The sequence below is a fragment of the Nannospalax galili genome, unplaced genomic scaffold (genome assembly GCF_000622305.1).
Source record: "Nannospalax galili isolate Female #2095 unplaced genomic scaffold, S.galili_v1.0 scaffold577, whole genome shotgun sequence".
NCBI lineage: Eukaryota > Metazoa > Chordata > Mammalia > Rodentia > Spalacidae > Nannospalax > Nannospalax galili.
The window spans coordinates 434,836-456,945 of NW_008340387.1; the positions used below are offsets into that span (position 1 = coordinate 434,836).

Genomic DNA, 22,110 nt, shown 5'->3' on the forward strand with positions numbered 1-22,110 from the left:
TTAAGATTATATGTATATTATTTTTTCCCATCCTTTATATATCAAAACAAACCTACACAGACCTTCATCACTTGCTTAGGCTTTCCCATTTTTTCTTTATATTTTGGAAAATATCTCCATTCCCACATCCTTTAAATATATTTTACATTCTCATTTTTTTAATAATTATGAGACATAATAACATTAACAAATTTTCCATCTGTTGTAAGAATTCTTTTCCTGGGGATACTAAGAAAAGCAATGCTTATTCCCTTTTAAGGTTCTAGTGTCAAACCAGTGTTTGATTAAAGTTTTACTGGGGAACCAATGAATTTTCTGAGCTTCCTTATTGAGATAACTGAGGAGTTGCTGAGGTGTATGAATGACTTTGAGGGTATGCACACTGGAAAGCCTTTACCCAGCATAGGTTATATCTTCTCTTCCTAGCTTTCCCCAGACTGTATATTTTAGGCAGCCTCCAATCCAGGAGTCCATGTGTGATTAGGGCCAAATTACATACAGTTGGCTGGGAAGAGCAGCTGGATAGTCTGGTGAGGGTCCAATGACCCTGATTGCCCCTCCTTTAATGAAGGAGCACAACCAACAACAAGCCCAATTGTGATGATGTTTAGCAATCAAGCACTGCTGAAGTCATGATGATGGTAGTTATTTCATGTGGAAGAGACTGCTGTACAGTATCATCTTATTAAAAGGACATGGAATTTAAAAGGATTTGGTGCTAGGATCCACAAACGAGGGAGAACATACATCTCTTATTTTTCTAAGTCTGTTACTTCACTTACTATAACAGTTTCTAGATCCATCCATTTACCTGCAAATTTCATTATTTCATCTTTCTTTACTGCTGAATAGAACTCCATTGTGTAAATATACCATATTTTTGTTAACCACTCATCAGTTGAGGGGCACTTAGGTTGCTTCCATCTCTTAACTATTGTGAAAAGAGCAGCAACAAACATGGTTGTATAAGTGTCTCTATAATAGGATGAGTCCTTTTGGATATATGCCAAGGAGTGGTATAACGGGTCATATGGTATGGTCATTTTTAGTTTTTAAGAGAACTCCACACTGTTTTCCATAGGGGTTGCATGAGTTTGCAATCACACCACCAGTGAATGAGCGTTCTCCTTTCTCCACATCCTCGCCAGCATTTGGTATCATTTGTTCTCTTGATTCTAGCCAGTCTGGTTGGGGTAAGGTGATACCTTAGGGTGGTTTTAATTTGCATTTCCCTATTTAGATGCTTGCCATCTGATGAGTGATATGACTCTAATGTGCATTTACAGAAACTACTAATATTTTAGGTTAAGTCAACGGACCTGTGTAGACCAAGGAGAATGAAAATGAAAGGATTAAAAGGCCAAAGAGGGGTCTGAAGAGATGGCTTAGTGGGTAAGAGTGTTTGCTGCACAAGCCTGAGGACCCGAGCTTAGATTCCAGCACCCCCACACAAAACCAGCCATGTAACCCCAATGCTGTGGAGGGCAGAGATGGCAAGATGCTGGGGCTTCTGTGAGAGACCATGCCTCCAAGGAATAAGGTGGTGAAGAGTCATAGAGTAGGACTCCCAATGTCCTTATCTGGCCTCTGTGCATGCGTACACACACACACACACACACACACACACACACACACACACAAGCTAAGGATAGGCAAATAGAGATGATAATTTACTGTTTTGAATTACTCATGGGACCTTCACTCACACTTACAGAAGTGTCTTTTAGAAATCTGGAGCCAAGGAAAAGGTCATAAAATCTGCATAACTGTGTTGGTCGAAGCTGTGTGACTGCACGTGTTGCTGAGTCTTGTATGGATGAGAAAAGGGGAAAGAAAATATATTCCTGTATATTTCTGATAGAGCCACAGCAGGAAAAATCAAATCATCTGCCTTCTCGTGTCCCCTTCCTTTTTAGTTACCATTGAGGTTATAATTGTTATTATTATTATTATTATTATTATTCCAGAATTAGAAATGTCAGATGTGCTGTATCCTTTAGGGAAGTACTTGAAAAGCGGCTGGCAGAGAAAAGGACTCTAGCACCTTGTCGTTCTAAGAGTGGAACCCAGTAGCGGGGGTATCACATACAAGCCTGCTAGATTTACAGATGCTTGGTCTGTATCCCAGATTGGCAACTCAGAATGTGCATGTCCCAAGTGCTGCAGGTACCCATGCTGCTCCAGCCCTCTGGGCAGCCGAACTTAACTGGACAAAATGAGAAGGCAGTTGGCTGGTTGCACCTTCGTGTGGAATTCTGAGTCATGACTGGACGCCACACTTCCAGCCATGTCTCTCTTGCAGGCCTGCTTTTACAGTCCAGGGAGATTATTTCATGCTCCCCTATATCTGCAAATATCTCACTCACCCACTTCTATTTTATGTAGAAAATAGAAGGTATCAGATGGGAGCTCCCTTATATTTCTACCACCATTGTGTTGTACTATGCCAGCATCTTACGCTCACCTCCTGTTCAGTGATGAACAACATGTCCCTCCTTACATCAAAGACCACTCTTCCCATGTGGGCCTACTTCCCCTCCTCTATAGCCTGACTCCTTTGACCACCTCTCCTTCCATAGCTCCCTGTTTTGGGTACCATTCCTTCCTATCTGACCTGATTACCATCTTTAAAAAAATCACTTGTACCTTAATTACTTGTCTCCATCCAGCCATTAGCTCATTTCTTTCCCTTCACTGTAAAACTTCTTGATGCCTGTGTGCCATGTTTGTAGCTCTCTACCTTCCTTCCCCTCATCAGCCTGCCTCCAACTCCCCTTATTGACCTGTTCTTGTTGAGGTGCCCACAGTGTGATCTCAGTGGTAGCAAATAGATATTTTCAGCAAGATCTGACATCCATGGCCATCTTCTCCATCTCGAAACATTTGTTCCTTGTGGTCTTTGGGACACTGTGCCATGCTGGTTTACCTCCCAACACACTGCTGTTCTGCTAAGCACCTGACTGCTCAGGACCAGAGTCCTGGAGTTCTTCCAGGCTTAGTCCCAGCTCATGTTCATTCTTTTTTGCCCTCTCTCTCCCTCTCTCTCCTCTCCTCCCCACCTCTTTCTCAGTTCTCTCACTCTCTAGCCTGATCTTCTTTCCTTCTCCATTCTGTCTTAGCAGGAACCTCCATTTTATAGCTGTCATCCCTTGCCTTACCTTCATCTTGTTTCACACATATAGGAGTCTGCTGGCCTCTGGGTGTTTGTGTTTGCAATCCTCCTCTTGGGCCAGGTGTTGTATTTATTTGAGTAAACATTTTCCCAAGAGTTGGTTCCACATTTTCCCTGAAGTATCTAACATGGCACCTTGAAAGCAATAGAGACAAAATGTATTGAAAAAAAGGGAGCAAATTCATGCATGCATACATATATGCAAGGCTTCTGAAAATCTCAAATTTAAGCTCCAGGAGTAAGGAGAATATCTAGAACAGTGTTGAGACCTGAGGGCATTTGAAGTTTGGGATAACTAACTGAATAATAGTGTTCTCTAGATCCCTAGTGTGAGAAAAATCTTAATGACTGTCACCCTCACTACTTGAATGTATGCTGGAATAATCTATATTTTAAAAGGTTCAACTCAATTATGTGCTTTATTTGAAACAGATATTAGAGGAGGCAAAAACTATTAAGATATTAAAAAATATATTAAGGGACAGGGGAGACTAGGGAGAAAGAGTAAGGTTAACCAAATCAGAGAATGCATGAAAATATCATGTAGAAACATACTATCTTGCAACCTAATTTGAAAACAGAGAACTGTAAAAACTATATGTTTATATTTTAAAGAGTGATACCTTGCAAGGCTAGACAAGGCTGGACAAGGCTAGACAAGACTGCTTCTAGAAGTTGTGGGTTCTCAAACAAAAATCCTAGTGCCAGGTGTAGAATACTTCTTTTTAGTTGTTGGCCAGGGAGGCCCCAGAGCCCCTCTCCCCTAAAAGCAGGAATATAGGCTTTTGTCTTTCCTCTTGGTTGCCTACCAGAGCTAAATGGCATGACTCTAGTGTTTAAGACACCACACATCTTGATTCAAGCTATGGAGAAACAAAATTGGAACTGCTTTGGGAACCTCCTCCCTGAGGGCTAGCTTTCAGAATGCCAGAAGGGGCTCACTATGCAGGCTGCCAGGGGAGGAAAGGCACCAGAGTCTCACTCAGCTATAAACACTACAAACAACAATATTAACCTGCCAGGCAAGGCATGCTTAATTGTGCAGTAGTGGTGTGACTGGGTTAGGGGAGCCAACAGCTCTCTGATTCGACCTGAGGCCCACTCCACCAGAGATGATCCATTTCTACCACTGTAAATTCCAATCTAAACCTCATGTCTGGGGAAGAAATATGCCCTCGGGAGGAACCTACTGATGCTGTTTATCTAAATTGACATAATGTCAAACTACCTTCTAATTATTTATATTTATACCTATCAATAGTCAACCAAGGATGGGGGAGGGGCTCTAGAGGCCCTGCTCTCTCTTACTGAATTAGTGGCCACTGGTAGACTCTGGGAATTGAAGGTAACGACCATCAGGAAGGTAACGACCATCAGTTGAGTAACACTTGTGAGCCCACTAGGCTCCAATGGAGAGTTCCAGATTCATGGTCATATAGACAACCCTGATTAAACCCCTTGGGTCTCAAAACAAAACAGAAACATATGAATGTAGAGAAGGTACTTGTAGGGAGGAGAGGGGGTTAACGGGGTGGGAGGGAAATAAAGGATGGTAGGAGGCTAAAGTAATTAGAATGCAGTGTTTACATGTATGAGAACAAATTTAATAAGAAAGTGTCTAATGATCAAGGGAATTATTGGAATGTCACCTGAAGAAAACAGACCATACAATCAAAAGATAATTCAAAACTTGAACAGTCTCCCCCAAAGTATGACTAGTGACTTTTGATTGCTAAAATGAATGTTATGAATAAAATGAAGCGGCTGGCACTGAAATGAGCAGATCTCTCCTTTCATGTACAGGTCAGAGAAGCCTTATTAATATTGCTAAATGAGAATACTAGTACTGTAGGTGAGGGCAAGTACTTCAAAGCAAAGGAAAATTATCCATACTGTGACTGAATTAGCAATAGGAAAGTGTATCAGTAACGGGAATTGAAAAATGGGGCAAAATGATTTGGAAGACATGTATTTAGCAGAATGACCTCAGGCAAGTCTTAGGTTTTCCTCAGCTCTAAACAAGATTGGATTCCATTACCTCGAAGGTCCTTTAAGCAGTAAAATAAGTTTTCTGTAGTGATCAAGGGCTGCCAATTCTCTGATCTTGGTGTTTACATTTCTAGTGCATGCTTGCTTCTGTAAAGAATCCCTTCCCCCAACCCTAAATGAAAATCATCTGCTAAGAAAGAAAGGCGACAGGATCTTAGGGTTCTGCACCTGATTCCTCGAGAGGTGGACTTGCCTGGTCCTCCCGGGAAAGAGATGAGGGAGACATAGAAGAGACCGGTTAACCTGGTTACTTTTCTGAGAGATGGTGACTTTACCTCCCCGGGCTTGTTAGTACCCTCACTATGGGCAGTACCAGCATCCTTAGTCTTTGAGCTTCTCAAAGCTCAGGTTCTTGGAGACTAATATCGTGGCTTGCATTCTTTAAAAATGAAATGAAACCAGGGAGAGCCACTGAGAGGGCTTCAAAGGTAATGTTCAAAGGTAATGTTAAATTGAGTGCATGGTTCCCTTTCTGTTGTGCTTTATCATAAAACACTCAAATTGGAGAATGGTCTAATATTAGAATAGTAGATATCTTGTTTTGCCTAGGACACCTTGACTGATATCTGTTATTATAATTAGTAGTATAGAGGTCCAGAGGAAAGGAACCCCTTTCCTCTAAGTTGTCTCAGCAGTGCAGCCTATGACCACGCAGTAAAATACCATATCGTGGATCCATGATAGCATATGTACCAAGGTATGGCCATGAGTGAACTTGCCTTTGGGCAGTGTGAGATGAAAGCCTCTAGAGCTGACCTCAGCCCTCCCACATTTTCACTCAGGCTCTAAGAATAAGCCTGAGAGGGACTGGAGAGATGACTCAGCATTAAGAGCACTGGCTGTTCTTGCAGAGGACCTGGGTTAAATTTCCAGCATCCACATGGCGGCTAACAACTGTCCTAACCCCAGTTCCAGGGGATCTAATGCCCTTTTCTGATCTCTGTGTGCATTGCACAACACATGTGCACTTACATACATATAGGCAATATACTCATACACATAAAATAAAAATAAGGGGCTGAAGAGATGGCTCAGCAGTTAAGAACACTGGCTGTTCTTGCAGAAGACCCGGGTTCGAATCCCAGTACCCACATGGCAGCTAACAACTGTCCACAACTCCAGTTCCAGGGGATCTGACAGCCTCTTCTGTCCCCCGAGGGCATTGCATGACACAGGTGCACTTACCTACGTGCAGGCAATACATACACACACACATAAAATAAAAATAGTAAATTAAAAAAATATTTATAAAAAGAATAACCCTGAAAAATGGGTTGACACTGAAAGCAAAGAAAACCTCCCACAGGATTTTTACTATGTGGAGTTCAGAGACGCTTTTGAGATGCAGCGTTTACCGTTTACGTCTCTATCATGTTACCGTTATATCTAGAGGGAAGTCCAGGGAGCCACTGATGGTTCAGATGTTTCCCTTTCAGACATGCTGTTCATCTCTTAGCTCTTATTCTTTTCTTTCTGATTCTGTTGCACACACTTTACCAAAACTCACCGGTGGCTTGTTCACACTGAATTATCTGGGTCCCTTCGCCTCACTTTGCCTTCCCTTCACTGTCCTCCTCCTTCTGTCCTCTTTGGTGTTCATTGATGGCACGTGGCAGATATATTTTTAAAAAATATTTTATTTATCATTTTATGTGTATGCATGTATTGCCTGCATGTATGTGAGTGCACCTGTGTTGTGCAATGCCTGAGCTGTCAGATTCCCCTGGAACTGGAGTTACAGACAGTTTTTAGCCACCAACTGGGTGCTGGGAATCAAACCTGGGTCCTCTGCAAGAACAGCCAGTTCTCTTAATCACTGAGCATCTCTCCAGCCCAGGAAGATATTTATCGAAAACCCATTATGTATTAGGCACTCCTTGGGTGCTGGGTATCAAAGACAGCCTCATATATGTGACTCCTGCCCTAACACAGGGTATAGTATAGTAGGGAAGGATATTAAACAGCCTTCTAAAGAAATCAGTGTATATTTTGCTCCATGCTAAGTAGAAAAGACAAAGAGATTTGAAAGGCAAAAACCAGGGGTCAGGGAACTCAGCTCTAAGGAGGTGGCAATTAATTTGTGACCTGAATAACAAGAGGAGGTCAGGCAAGTGCAAAGAGAGGGTAGAGTGTCCCAGACAGAAATACATGCAAAAGCTGAGGTAGGAAAGAGTTGGCAAGGGTGCTGGGGTGGAAGCAGATGCAACACCCTGGGCATGTTACAGAAAAACAGCGTTGATTGTTCACCTGTGGACTACTGTGTGCAGATCTGGTCACATTACTATTAAAGCATTGGCATGAATAAAGGCTCTTGGTCAGTTGTTCAATAAAGAGCAGTATCTTGAGTGCATAGTAAGATTCTGTTTTTAGATTGTTAGAACTCAGCTGAAGCTGTTAGAAAACCAAACAGAATTTGACTAAGCAGAGTAGGTATTTTTTTTTTTTAATGCACACAACTGAAAAGACCCTGCCAAGACTTCCACCGGGCCTGGCTTCATTGAAGCTAAAACGTCTTAGACCAGCACCATCCAATAGGGATGTAATATGAGCCATCCGCATCCTCACTTAAACATATAGTTGATGTAAAATTATTAGCGAAGGGGCTGGAGAGATGGCTCAGCACTGGCTGCTCTTGCAGAGGACCTGAGTTTGGTTCCCAGCACCCACATGGTGGCTAACAACTGTCAGTAACTCCAGTTCCAGGGGATCAGATGTCTTCTTCTGGTCTCCACAAGCCTTTCATGCATGTGGTGCATTTACATATATGTAGGCAAAATTCATACACATAAAATATAAATAAATCAAAAAATATTAGTGGAATATTTCATGTTCCTTTTCTCACAGTGTGTCTTTGAAGTCCAGAATGCCTTCTGTGTTCGCATAAAACCTCAGTTTGGACTAGTCGAATTTCAACTGCTAAGTAGCTTCATGTGCCTAGTGATGACTGTTTTGAGCTGTGTAGCTCTCTTAATTTTTAAATTTGTATTTGTTTTTTTAAAATAATTTTATTCTTTGAGAATTTCAAAATGAGATAATGTATTTTGATTGTATTCACCCCTCACTCCTCTAACCTCCCAGATCCACCCTTGACTCCACCACCCCTCCTTCCAACTTCATTTTCTCTCTCTTTTTTAATAACCCACTGAGTCCAAGTTGTGCTGTCCACATACACATGGGTGTGGGGCCATCCACTGGAGCATAGTCGACCTACCAGGAGCCATACCCTTAAAAACTGGACTATCCCTTTCTCAGCAGCCATCAGCTGTCAGTAGCTCCTCAGCTAGTAATGGGAGCTCATGAGTCTCTCTCCCTTCCATGTTGGAGAGTTGACTGACTTGATCTGGTGCAGATCTTGTGTAACCAAACACAGCTGTTGTGTGTAGAAGACAGTTTCATCCCATCCTCCCTAACCTCTGGCTCTTACAATCTTCCCACCTTCTCTTCCCAGACATATGATCCCTGAGCCTTGGGGGAGGAGGTATAGCACAGAAGTCCCATTTATGGCTGGGCACCCCACAGACACTTATTCTCTGCACTTTGACCAGATGTGAGTTTCTACACTAACCGATGTCACAAAGAAGCTTCTCTGATGAGGTCTGAGAGCTGCACTCATCTGTGGGTAGAGACACATATTTAGAGGGCAGTTTGGTCCTGTGTCCATTTACTAAAACAGCATAACAGGTTCACTCCTAGAGTCCTCTTAATTTTAATACACGTGAAAATGAGCCCGATGATCTTTCTAATTCAGAAGTATGGGAAAAGTTTCTTTGCAGCTCACTCACTCTAAAAAAGTTATGTCACTACTTGGAACCAACATGTGACCTTTACCCCAAAGGGGTGGGGAAGTAAAGGTCCCCCACCTGAATACTGTGCATAGAATAGACATTTCTTCCTTTGGTCACCCAGGATGCATTGGTCTGACCTTTGGTAGTGTGTTTAGGGATTCTATCCTTCCCACATGGAAAAGGGCTGGAAGTCAGACTGTTAATGGATATTATATCTAGGAAGCAGAATTCCAGAGCTTTGACAAAGAGGACCACTTTCATTTTCTGTTTTATGTATGTTGGTGTTTAGTTTTTTCTATTAGTATATAGTATTAAATTTTATTTTTGTTTATAATGAAGTTAAATTACTTTGTTCCAAAAAGGTTAAGATCAAATGGGAGAATGGTTTAGTATTAGGACAACAAATATCTTGGTTTACCGGTTTGCCTAGAACAGCCTGGCTCATATCTTATCACCATATATTAATTAGTAGAGCCTCGTTTTTTCTAAATTGTCCCAACATTGGAGCACATGATAATCTAGTAAAATACTATAGATCCATGATGGGTACTTATAAGTTCAAACCAGAATTTAGAAAGGTCTTAAAAACTGATAGAACAATTTGATAGATGTTCCTGTACTAAAACACTGACCAAAAGCAACTTGGAGAGGAAAAAGTTTATTTCTTCTTACGCTTCCAGGCCATAGACTATCTTTGAGGAAAGTCGGGCAAGAACTCAAGGCAGGAGGCTGCAGGCAGGAACCGTGAAGGAATGCTGCTTACCAGCTCAGTCTCAGCATCATGCTCAGCTATCTTTCTTATATAGTGCAAGCCCACCTACCTAGGGGTGAAACCACCCATAGTGGGCTGGGGCTGGGCCTTCCCACATCAATCTGGGCTCCCCCATATCAGTCAACAACCAAGATAATTCCTCACAGACATGGCTACAGGCCAATCTGATCTTGGCTATCCCCTGGTTGACAGCACCCTCAGATGACTCTGGGCTGTGTCAAGTGGGCAGCCGAAGCTAACTAGGACAATGAAAATACCTTTAAAGCTCACAAATAGAGCATTTCATAACTTATATTTCTGTACCCAGGGAAAGAGGCATTTTGAGAGCTAATTTTTCTAACTGGAGCTTGCCTTTTAAGCCTCAAAATGTTTTAACATCTAATATAATATTACCCTATTATATATTTTCCCAAGTTCTTAAATGGAAGAGACCAAAGGTAAATAAACTAATTCTTGCTGATACAAGTTACTGCTGATCTCTCCACTTGGTGGACAGAACTCACTGGTTTGTTGAGTAGATTACAGATGTGTAGAAATGACTCACTGTGTCTCAGAGAGAACAAGGTGGGGTTTGGGGTGACAGAGCCCCTATATTAGCTGCCCCTAATTTCCCCTGTTATCATCTAAGTAGATTCATTTTCTATGTGTGTCATGACTTGTAGAGGACCAAGAAGCTCTGTGTCACAATTCAGTGATTCAGGTAGGGTCACCTGGGGTGGTGCCTTAAGGTTATAGATGGGGGTTTACATTTATCTTCACATAAATCTACCCAGATTGATAACCTCTCTCTGCAACACTTTCTTTTTCCTCTTTGGTTTGCTGTTGGGCACCATTGCTTGTCATTGGTGTTCCCCTAAAATCTGCTATCTTTACATAGGCTTCATTAGGGGAGGGAAAGTATATTTGAGTATAGCTCAGCCTCTTCTAACTGAAGTTAGTACCTGTTTGCATCATTGCCTTCTAACTCATTTCTCTGCTGTTGCTATTCTCCAGATGTCCAACACAACCTTAGAATGTCGATGTCATGCTATGGTAGACACCTTATAGAGAATGCTTAAGAATAAAAAGTGTGGTTTAAAAGTGTGTGTGTGCTTGAGTTTCCTCACATTGAGTGGGCTTTTAGTCTAATTAGGTAGCTGCTGATTGCCCCCAAGATAAAGGTACCACTACTACACCAATGTTGTATACTGTGCCAGCCATTGATGTGATTATTTGGTCTTGAAGCTGGTGTCAGCATACTCCAATCTTAGCTGAAGAAATATTGGCAACCGATCACTTCTAGGTGAGGAAGACCTGATCTTCCTAAAACAAGGGACTCCAGATAGGCTGACTAGACCTCAGTGGTTGGACTTGCACTGAGGAACGTCTGAGAACACTGACTTGACACAGTGGGCCTTAACACGGATGACAGAGTATATGGGTTCAGGTCGGGGGGGGGGCTGTGGGAGGGGGCCTATGGGGACCGAGGTATAAAGATGATTAAGATTGTTTGAGATATTCTGTATGAAATACACAAAAATTCAATAAAAACAAATTAAAATAAAATATACATGATATACAAAAAAGTGTGTGTGTATGTAATTTCAGAAAGACTAGATAAACTACTAAATGACAACAACATAAGCAGTAGACATAGGAGAGAATATTTATATAGACAAAGAGAGGAAGATGAAGAAGAGGGGGAAATGTCCAGAAAACATGGAGGACAGCTTTCCCTTTTTTTCTAAACCAGTCTTACAAAGGTCACTTGCCACAATTACTCAAGTCTCTTGTTACCATCTGAAACCCACTGTTCTTCTGCTGGGACAACTAACCTCAGTCAATAAGGCGTTTCTGGTATTTTCGTGTTCTTATCAAGAGTGGGCCTTTTCCAGCATTGTAAATGACAGGGAAAGACTCAGTGGGCCACATGAAATCTTGATAGCATTCTGGAGCAGTCTGGCTTAGAATTTTAAAGCCAGGACTTTGGATTCTGACTTGGGATTGAATTCTGGCTCTGGCATACACTAACTTTGTGCATTGGAAAAATTTCTTTTAAAACTTTCTAAGGTTCATTTCTCTCACTGGATTGTGGTGAAGATAAAATGAGATGCTTTCAATTAGCTAAACAATGGTGATCCTAAGTGATCACTAAGTGGGGGTTATTTTATCATTACCCTTACTACTAATGATGACATATGGAATAGTAATGGCTAATGGCAAGATTTACCTTAGGAAGAGAACAAGAAATAACAAAACTTAAGCATAATATGTTTAATATTGGTCTAATCTTGAGTATCATATTTCCTACAAACTAGAAACAGGCATGAAAAAATTCTGAAATTGATTTAATAAGCTAGAAACCTCTAAAGTAATTTTTGCTACCCACAGGGATGTAGCATTGTGCTCTTTGCCAGACAGTTGTAGACTGGTAAGTGCCCTCAGTGAGATAACTGTCCTGGAGTATAGCTGAGTCAGAGCTTGTACAGATTCCACATCTCTGTTTGGAAAATCATCACATTATTTATATTTAACTTAACTGCTGTGAGATTTTTCTCCATACCTTGAGCTTCTCTGAAAAAACCCAGAGAAGTGTTTCTGGGACATTTGCCATTCCTAAATCCCTTTAAGGAAGTTCCCAAGAGGACAGTAATCACCCTGACACTGCTATGCCTTCTGCTGTTTGATATTGAGAAATATGCATAAATGCCTAAAAGAAGTGGGCTCTGGTTTCTTCCCAAACATGTAGATCTAGAAAAAGCATTGTTCCACGTCTTATAATGAGAAAAAAGCTTGACAAATAGCATAGTCTCAACTTTTCTCCTACTGAGGTTGTGGGCCACCAGCAAGGCGATCCAGGGGGATGTAGGTAGGCATTTGCAGAGAAACAAGACAGGAACATTAGCACCCTGGGATGGAAGCAGCCAGATGCTTGCAGGAATTCAGCTAGGGTAGTTGAATGGGTTAGTGAAGGCACACTGGCAAAAGATGAAGTATCTTGAAGCTATAAACAAAGGAAAATCCACACTCCCCTATAGATACTTTTCTAGGAACTTCACTAGGAGGAGCAAAGAATAGCTGAGCAAGTCTCTCGTGGTTTTGTGGTGAATTTCTGGAGGAGAGGAACAGAGGCTGCCATGAGAGTCAAGAAACTCTGTCTGAACTCTGCTCCTATATTTCCTCTGGAAATAAAATCCTTGATATATGTGGTGTGTATGTGGAGTACAAATACCAGTGCTTTTAGGCTGTTGATGAATCATGCATGAGGTAAAGGGATAGAAAAAAAGTGTGAGTCCTAGAGAAGGGGTAGGGTTCCATTTTGGATTCAGCATCAACCCAGTGGAGAACTGAAATCACTAAGAAGAGCACAGCTTTAAGATTCAGTGATGCAGTGCTTGCCTGAGACTAAAGCTTAAGAAGAACAATTCCTTCTCTTACTCCCAGATGACACTAACAAAAGAAGACAGAAAAGGGAAGAGGGGAGGGAGAGAGGAGTGAGCAAACAGCGGGACAAAGAGAAGAAACAGCTAACAAGATAATGTATTTTAATTCAACCTTATCAATAATCACATTAAATGTGAATGGTCTAAACACACCACTTGAAAGACTGAGATTGTCAGATTCAATTAAAAACAGACAGATCCAAATTTTAAAAAGGCAGATCCAGTACACTGGCTTTGTAAAACCCATTTTAAATGTAAAAACAGATAGGGTAAAAGTAACTGAATATAAAACTGTCATGCCTTGAAAATACTAATCAAGATGAGATTGAAGTTTTTATATTATAACAGACAACATAGACTTTTAGAACAGGGGTTATTATTAGGCTTAAATTGTTATAGGATACAATTCTCCAAGGAGATATAAGAACAAAGTTTTTTAAAATAATGAAAAAGCTGGCAGAATTAAAAGGGAAATCAATGATTTCATAACTATAATTGAAAATTTCAGTGCTCCTTTCTTAGTAAATGACTGGACAAATAGGAAGAAAATCACTAAAACTGAAATCATCATTACAGAGATGACCCGAGTAACAGTATCAACCAACTTGGTTGATACTGTTGGTTATAGAACACTTCACCCAACAACACATCTTTCTGAGGTGCGCATGCAAAACGCACTGACATATGCTGTATTCTGACCTATAAAACAAACCTTGACAATGTCAGAAAATATGGAAAGTATTCACGACGATCATTAAAGTAGAAATCAATAACTGAAACACGTGGAAAATTCTCAAATATATGGAAATCACATATCTCAATAAGCCATGGGTCAGATTAAGTATTAAGGGTGATCTTTGAAAAGGTAATGAAATTAATGGACTTCTAATGAGACTGACCAGTGAAAGGAGAAAACAGAAATTACCAGTATCAGAAATAAAAGAAAGGCCATCATCATGGACCACTCAGACATTAAAAGAATAATAAGGTAGTGCTACAGAAAATTCAATGACAACTTTGGTGAAATGGATGAATTCCTTGAAAAACACAAATATCAAAACTCATTCATGAAGAAATAGGTATCTTGAATAATCCTTTATGTCCTGGGAAACTTAGACTTTATAAGTTAAAAACTACCTCAAAAGAAAACTCATGAAAATCAGATGACATCAGTGACAAATTCTAACAAATATTTAAGGAATGTTAATTGTATATAATTTTCTTTTTGGTCTTTTAGAGACAGGGTCTCCCTGTAGCCCCATCTGGCCTGGACCTCACTATGTCGACCAGGTTGGCCTTGAACTCAAATGAGAAAATACTTTTGAACTACTTTATAAGACCAATATTTCCCTAATGCCCAACTCTGTCAAAGATATTACAAGAGAAGAAAATTACAGCCCAGCATCCCTCATGATGATCTGTAAAAACATCCTTAAGAAAATATTCATAAATAAAATCTTGGGCCAGTGCGATGTCTCAGTGGGTAAAGCACTTGCCACTAAGCCCAATTAACGAGAACTGGATCCCTGGGAGCCACATGATGGAAAGAGAGAACCAACTCCTGCAAGTTTTCCTCTCACGTCTACACATGCACGCACACACATGCACACACACACACACACACACTAAAAAATTCAAGTTAAAATCAGCACTATTGTATGTAAATATATTCATGTATTTATATATACATATTAGTAAGTAAAGTCTAATAGTACTGTATCTTCATATATGTATTTCATATGTATAAATACTAAGTAGGGTTCATCCTTGGAATGCAAAAAACTAAGGAAGAAAACCCATATGACTGTTTCCATATACATACAAAAGCATTTAAAAATGTCAACATTAATTCATGATTAAAATTATCAGCAAAGCAGGATTAGGAAGGAGACTTTCTTAGTATTATAAAGGGTATCTACAACACACAACACACACACACAGAGAGAGAGAGAGAGAGAGAGAGAGAGAGAGAGAGAGAACTAAACAAGAAAAAGCCCACTTCTAACCTAACAATATAGTAAGTTGTGAAAAAACAAACACTTTTTCCTAAAATCAGGAATAATTTCCATCATTTCATTCCCTCTAATGATTCCTAGTCAATGTCAGTTCTATAAGGTCAGAAAGGAAATTAAGGGTGTAAAGATTAGAAAAGTAGACACTATTCATGTATAATTTGATGAAGAATCTATACTTTTAAAAATTCTATTAGGGGGCTGGAGAGATGGCTCAGTGGTTAAGAGCACTGGATGTTCTTGCAGAGGACCCGGGTTTGGTTTCCAACACCCAGGTAACTAACAACCATTTGTAACTCCAGTTCCAGGGGATCCAACACCCTCTTCTGACCTTCATGGGCATTGCATGACATGGGAACACGTACATGCATTCAGGCAATACACTCATAACACCTAAAATAAATTAAAAATAAAAGTATAAATTAAAAGGTTCTACTATTAGTGAGTTTTGAAAGGTGTCAGGATATGAAGTCCGTCGTGTTTCTATATACTAGCAATAAATATTTGGTCTTTGAAGCCTTTACAATAACATCTCAAAATTAAACATTTAGCTATAAATCTATAACATTCCAGATATGTATGTGAAAAAACTAGGAAAGTACTCCAAGACTGAGTACAGAAAGCATAAGACAACCCTGAGTATCTCATGGTACCAGAAAGTACAACTCTGCTAACCTCCACGGATGCGCTAACTACAGGAGCTGTGGTGGTTTAAATGGGGAATGTCCCTCATTGGCTCATGCATTTGAGCATTCTGTTTCTGATTGGTGACACTGTTTGGGGAAGTTGAGGAACCTTTAGGAGGTGGAGCCTTGCTTGAGGAAGTACGTCAGTGGGGTGGGCTTGGAGGGTTCATTGCCTTACCCCACTTCCATTTGCTCTCTGCTTTCTGTGTGCCTGGAGAAGTGAGCTCTCAGCTGACTGTTCCTGTTGCCTGCTGCCATGCCTCCCCCACCAGTATGGACTCTCCCTCTGGAATCTTGAACCAAAATAAGCTCTTCTCTAAGTGTCTTTTGATCATGGCCTTTTCATGACACCAACAGAAAGGTAATTAATACAGGAGCCAACTTGAAAGAACTGCAAGAAGCCAGAGAGGAACAATTTGAGGCAAAATTAAAAAGGGTTATGTTGGGTTGTAGCTCAAGAGTAAAGTTTGTGTCCATGATGAAATAAATGCTGAATAAACTTGTTATTTGATGGAAAGGACAGTTCTTCCTTATAGCAGAGGAATGAGGGGAGAGGCAATCATCATTAGAACACTCAGCAGTAGGTGCAGATAGGTCACCTAACAGATGTCAATATTAGTGGGTGAAACTTTGAGAAATAGGTCAGTTGTGTAGTCTCAAGACATTTGAGACTCCCTGATATATTTATTAGTCACAAAGGGAAAATGGATCATTTTACAGTGAGGAAGCCAGGTAAATGCCACCTTACCAAGCAATCCAGGTTAATGTGACCAGTGATAAGACAAACTGACTGATGACATATTGATACACTAAGAAGAGCCCTGGAGACCCAAAGTAGTGAAAGCAAGGCAGTTTATTTTGTGGCATTGCAAAGCCAGGCATCAGCCTAGAATGGCAGACACACTGACTGAGAGTAGAGAACTGTTTTTTATCACCCCATGCACATCCCTTCCTCCCTTTCCTCACTGGCTGAGTAATCAGGAGGGCATAGTCTTACACATCACATAGGTCTATTTTTTTCCCTGTGCCACTTATATTTATCTTTTAAAAATATTTTATTTATTATTTTTATTTTATATGTATGAGCGTATTGCCTGCTTGTGTGTAAATGCACCCATGTCCTGCAATGCCTGCAGAGGTCAGAAAAGGGTGTCACATGCCCTGGAACTGGAGTTATGGATGGTTGTTAGCCACCATGTAGGTGCTGGGAATCAAGGTTTTAAAAAAAAATTCTTTTTTAATTTTATGTGTATGAGTGTACTGCCTGCATGTATGTGAGTGCACCCGTATCATGCAATGCCACAGAGGTCAGAAGAGGGCTTAGGATTCCCCTGGAACTGGAGTTAAGGATGGTTTTGAAACCATCATGTGGGTGCTGGAAATCAAACCACGGTCCTCTGCAAGGGCAGCCAGTGTTCTTAACCACTGAGCCATCTCTCCAGCCCCCTTATGTTTTTCTTTTTTTTTTTCATAACAAAAGCCATGTATGCATTCATTTCTACATTTTAAAAAATATTTTATTTATTATTTTTATTTTATGTGTATGAGTGTATTGCCTCATGTATGCGAGTGCACTCATGTTGTGCAATGCCACTGAGGTCAGAAGAGGGCTTCAGATTCTCCTGGAACTGGAGTTAAGGACGGTTCGTAGTCACCATGTGGGTGCTGGGAATCGAACCCGGGTCCTCTGCAAGAGCAGTCAGTGCTCTTAACTACTGATCCATCTCTCTAGCCCCCATCTCTACATTTTTTTTATCCTGGTTATTTTAAAGCTTATCAGGCTAATGACCTTGTGATATATGTAGGTCACTAGGCAAGCTTTTATTTTGAAGGACAAAAAGACTTCTAAAATTATTTATTTACAGATAAATAATGCCATGCTTCAGAATTTTCTCGTTATGAAGATTTCCTACAGTATATTAAAATAAAAGGTTAAAAAAATTTATAGTTTTTAGGTTCCAAACGCATATGCCACCTCTCTGCAAAGCTTGTGGGTTCTGGAGCCCATGTGACTCAGTGTCTGCATGCAGGGTTAAGGGTATGAATGGATTCTAGCACCTATCAAGAAACGAAGGAAAAGAGACTAAAGCCAAACCCCAAATCTGCAGGGAGGTTTTCTGGGTGTTCAGTCCAGCCCAGGATGCACTAAATTTCTGGGGGACTATCATATAGGGAGACCCAGATACTAACCTTTGCTGTTAGTACTTTTTCTACCGTAACTTCTAGTTTTGGTGGGGAGTAGTTGGTTACACTAACAGAGTTGGGGGGAGGAAACTTAACTGTTGGCAGGTTGTTTCTTGTCTAGTTTTCTGTTTATCTGTAATTGGAACTAAACTGACTCAATAGCCTTTTAATTTGAAAATGAACCCTCAGATTTTAGTTCTTACAGAATGGTGCGGAACTTCTATCCTATTCTTACCCCAAACCCCTGAGCACAATTTAATCATGAGAAAGTGCCAAAAAAAAAAAAATCCAAATGTAGGACAGTCCACAAAATACCTGAGCAAGACTCTTCAAATGTGCCAAAGGCTTCAAAGACAAGGAAAGACAGAGTGAAGACAGGTCAGAGACTGAGGAGTGATGGCTAATGTGGCATGGGGTCCAACACTGAATCCAGGAGTGGAAAAAGACGTTACTTGTAATGCATTTTATTTGTGAACATGTTTGGGAAACATTTTTCTCATATGTAAGCATTAAAGAAAAATCTGTTGTTTGGTTAGTATTGTACCAGTATCATTTTCTTGGTTTTGTTCATCGTTACTGTGGATATATAAGATGTTAACAATAGGGAAAGCTGGGAAAAGCATATATAAGACTTTTTGTATAATCTGTGAGTTTAACTTTTTTTCAAAATAAAAGTTAAAAGAACAGGCTGAACTTTGATAAAATAGGCCTAAATGAAAGTGTTACGGAGTTTGGGACCACCAGGAAATACTACCTAGACTCAAAAAGTTCTGAATCAGCTGAATTAAGCTTTTATGATTTTATTTGAATTGTAAAGAAAAATCCCCAGGGCAGGCGAGCTAGTAATCTTGGCTGTTGCCTTGAGGAGGAGAACGGAGGGGACAAGGCATGGGGGTCAGACACATGGCTGACTGGCAGCCACATGGCTGGGAGAAGGAAGCTTTAGAGAAAGTAAAGAAATACAAGATACTAGGGGAAGCCCAAAGCCTTAAAGAAAGTATGTTTACAAAAGAGATATGGAGAAGAAAGGAAAATATTATGCTTCTCTGAATTTAGAAGTGGGCAAACTCACAGACTACGTGGCTGTAGCTAGTCCGGAAGTTCTGCACGGAGTTCTGCTACAAAGCAGGAAGGATTCCAAGCAGGAAAACTCACGATCTCATTAAAGCACTACGTATTCTGCCCATGACCCGACTTCCTACGGGTGGTCCTATGACCAGATGATTGACCAGTTAAACTTACCCAAAATGGAGGGCTTCGGGATATAACAAAAGAAGCAAAGTATCATACGTGTCATCTGTAGGACTGTGGATAGATAGCTTTAGAGTCATCTGGGGTGATTGTGAATAGCCTTAGAGTCATCTGGGGGGATTGTGGATGGCCTTAGAGTCATCTGGGGGGATTGTGGATAGCCTTAGAGTCATCTGGGGGGATTGTGGATGGCCTTAGAGTCATCTGGGGGGGGCGGATTGTGGATAGCCTTAGAGTCATCTGGGGGGGATTGTGGATAGCCTTAGAGTCATCTGGGGGGACAGTGGATGCTTAGATTTTAAGTGAGGCTTGTAGAGAACATCCTGTGTGCTACTAAGGCATTCCTGGGACCTGCTGTGCTCTTTGGACTGTAGTTTGAGAATGACTGTTGATGGAATCATCTGACCCAATTCATTTGAAGTCATCTTGTTTTTAGGGTAGTCTTTAACTCTTTTCTTAAAAATTGCTTTAAAAATCAATATAAGCTTATGTAAGCAAAATTTTAAAAGTTTGTTTTCTTTATCTTTCTAAGAGAGAGGATTTTTTTTTCTTTTATTGACTGATCATTGAGATAGCTTTGCCAGCTGGTTTTCCATCATCCGATTCCATTTTTTTTTCCCCTAACAGAGCTGCTGCTTTTAACTTCAGTATACACAGGCCTTTGTTGGTACCAGTGCTGTATACATTTGTGTTATTTGCTTGGCCCCTAAAGGCATGCTAGGTTTTGATCCCCAGTAACTGTAATAAATTACCCGTGATTTGCAGTGTTTATTCATGACCTTTTCTCATCACAGTTTTGTTGTTGTTTCAGTCTGACTAAACTTTCACACTCTTCTGTGATGCTGCAGCATCCTGTGGAGTCTGGGATTTGCCTTTACACCTGCTCCATGTTTGTCTAGAACATTGTGGGGTCAGCTATGGCTGCCACAAAGAAATCTCACCACCGCAGCACAACATACAAGGCTTTGTTTAGCCAGGGAATGCAAACTGACCTGAAACCAGATAGCCTGTCCCGATGCAGCAAAGGTTGCTCCCAAGAGTATCCCTTGGAGGGCCGGTGACTGCTGTGCTATGAGATGACCAAAGTGGAGTCTCACCTAATGGGAGATGCTTCCTCATATAGAACTCAGTCTTAGCATGGCAAAGGATATCCTTACCTGAGACAAGAGGCAAAGTCTGACCCCATGAGTTACTCACTAAGCAAAATTTCTAATGTTGGGAGCACTAGAGAGACCCAGGCTTTGTGCCTCTAGGTCCTTTTCTTGTTCTGAGTTCAGCCAGTCTTAGTTAGGCTGGGCTTTTGGTACATTAAATCCATGGGTATGATATCTTGGTATCACATCTACCTGGCTGGTATCCAGATCTAGTGATGGTTTAGAAGACTGTGGCTTTCTAAATCTGACACCTGTCCTGGTTCTTCATGGGGATTGTCAGAATTGCTCCTGGAGCTTTAAAGATATACCAAGACCCTCCTGTAGAAACTCGAATGCATCTATATATTTTCCCCAGTACTCCACAGGGTTTTGGATATGCAATCTGTATGAACCAAGGTTCTCTAGAGGAACAAAACTGATAAGATGAGTATATATTATGAAAGGAGGTTCACTAGACTGGCTTACACAATGAGGACTGGTGGTCCAACAATGGTTGTCTGCCCAGTGGAGAGACTGAGAACCAAGTGCTGCTCAGACATGAAGCTGGATGCCTCAGCAAGTCTAAGCTGGCACTGAAGGTCTGGTTGATTCCTGGAGGGTTGCTGGTCTTCAGTCCACATTGGAAGGCCAAAGAAGCTGGGTTATGATGGTGGCAAAGGATGGCAACAGCAACAGCAGTGGTGGCAGCGGCAGGGGCAGTGGCAACAGAATGATCGTGATAACCACAGACTAGAACAAGAGGTGAAAGTGGGCAAACAAACAGCATAGATTCTTCCTTGGACTTCTTTATATCTGGGCTGCACTGGAAGGTGCTGCTCTCTCCCCCGCCTCACTTAATCTGTCCTGGAAATGTCCTCATAGACCTGGCCAGAGGTGTGTCTCTTTGCTGATTCCAGGTTCAATGAAGTTAACAAGAATAGCCATCTCATAATACAGAGCAGGATCCATGGGCTACAAATATGCTAACTTTCATATCTTCCTAAATTCTTATATTCCATCTTTAATTTATAAACCAGTCCATGTAAGGGACTAATTCTAAATGGGGTTGAGGATTTTTGCAATCATAAAAACGTCCTGCTGGAGAATCATCTTGTCACATGGTTGACCTTTACCACCTGCTATGTACAGCCGAGGTCCCCGAGCCGCCTCAGATCTTCGACACTTGGGAATAGAAGAAATGTCCAAATGATGCCTCTGTGTGTGTGTGTGTGTGTGTGTGTGTGTGTGTGTGTGTGTGTGTGTGTGCAACTTTATAGCTCATGTTATTTACTCTCTGCTAAACAGGAGCACAAAGGGTCAGGTATACTGGCCTTAGCTGATTTTTCTGCATTGGATACCACTTGACCAAGGCCCCCATATGGGATGTATGATTGTAAGAAGGGAGTTTGACTTGAACCAGCATTTTGCTTTAAGCACTATTCCAGGATGTGCTCCATCCTAACCAGCATAAGCATTTCCAAGAAGCCAGGAGAAAATCATCATTATCTGGTCCTCATCCCAAGCTCTGTATGAAGTCATCTGGCCTTACCTATACTGGCAGGCTATCCATTGGGGCATGATTTGGTAACTTATTTTCTAACTTAATCATGATATTTTCTTTCTCTCTCCCTTTCGGTTTGGGAA

The 22,110-nt window shown here is 40.9% G+C and overlaps 1 protein-coding gene across 2 annotated transcripts in view; it reads left to right on the forward strand.

Annotated features, from left to right (window-relative positions):
* Positions 1-22,110, forward strand: part of Hivep3 (human immunodeficiency virus type I enhancer binding protein 3) — a 472,744-nt gene that overhangs the window by 94,194 nt on the left and 356,440 nt on the right. The window lies entirely within an intron of this gene.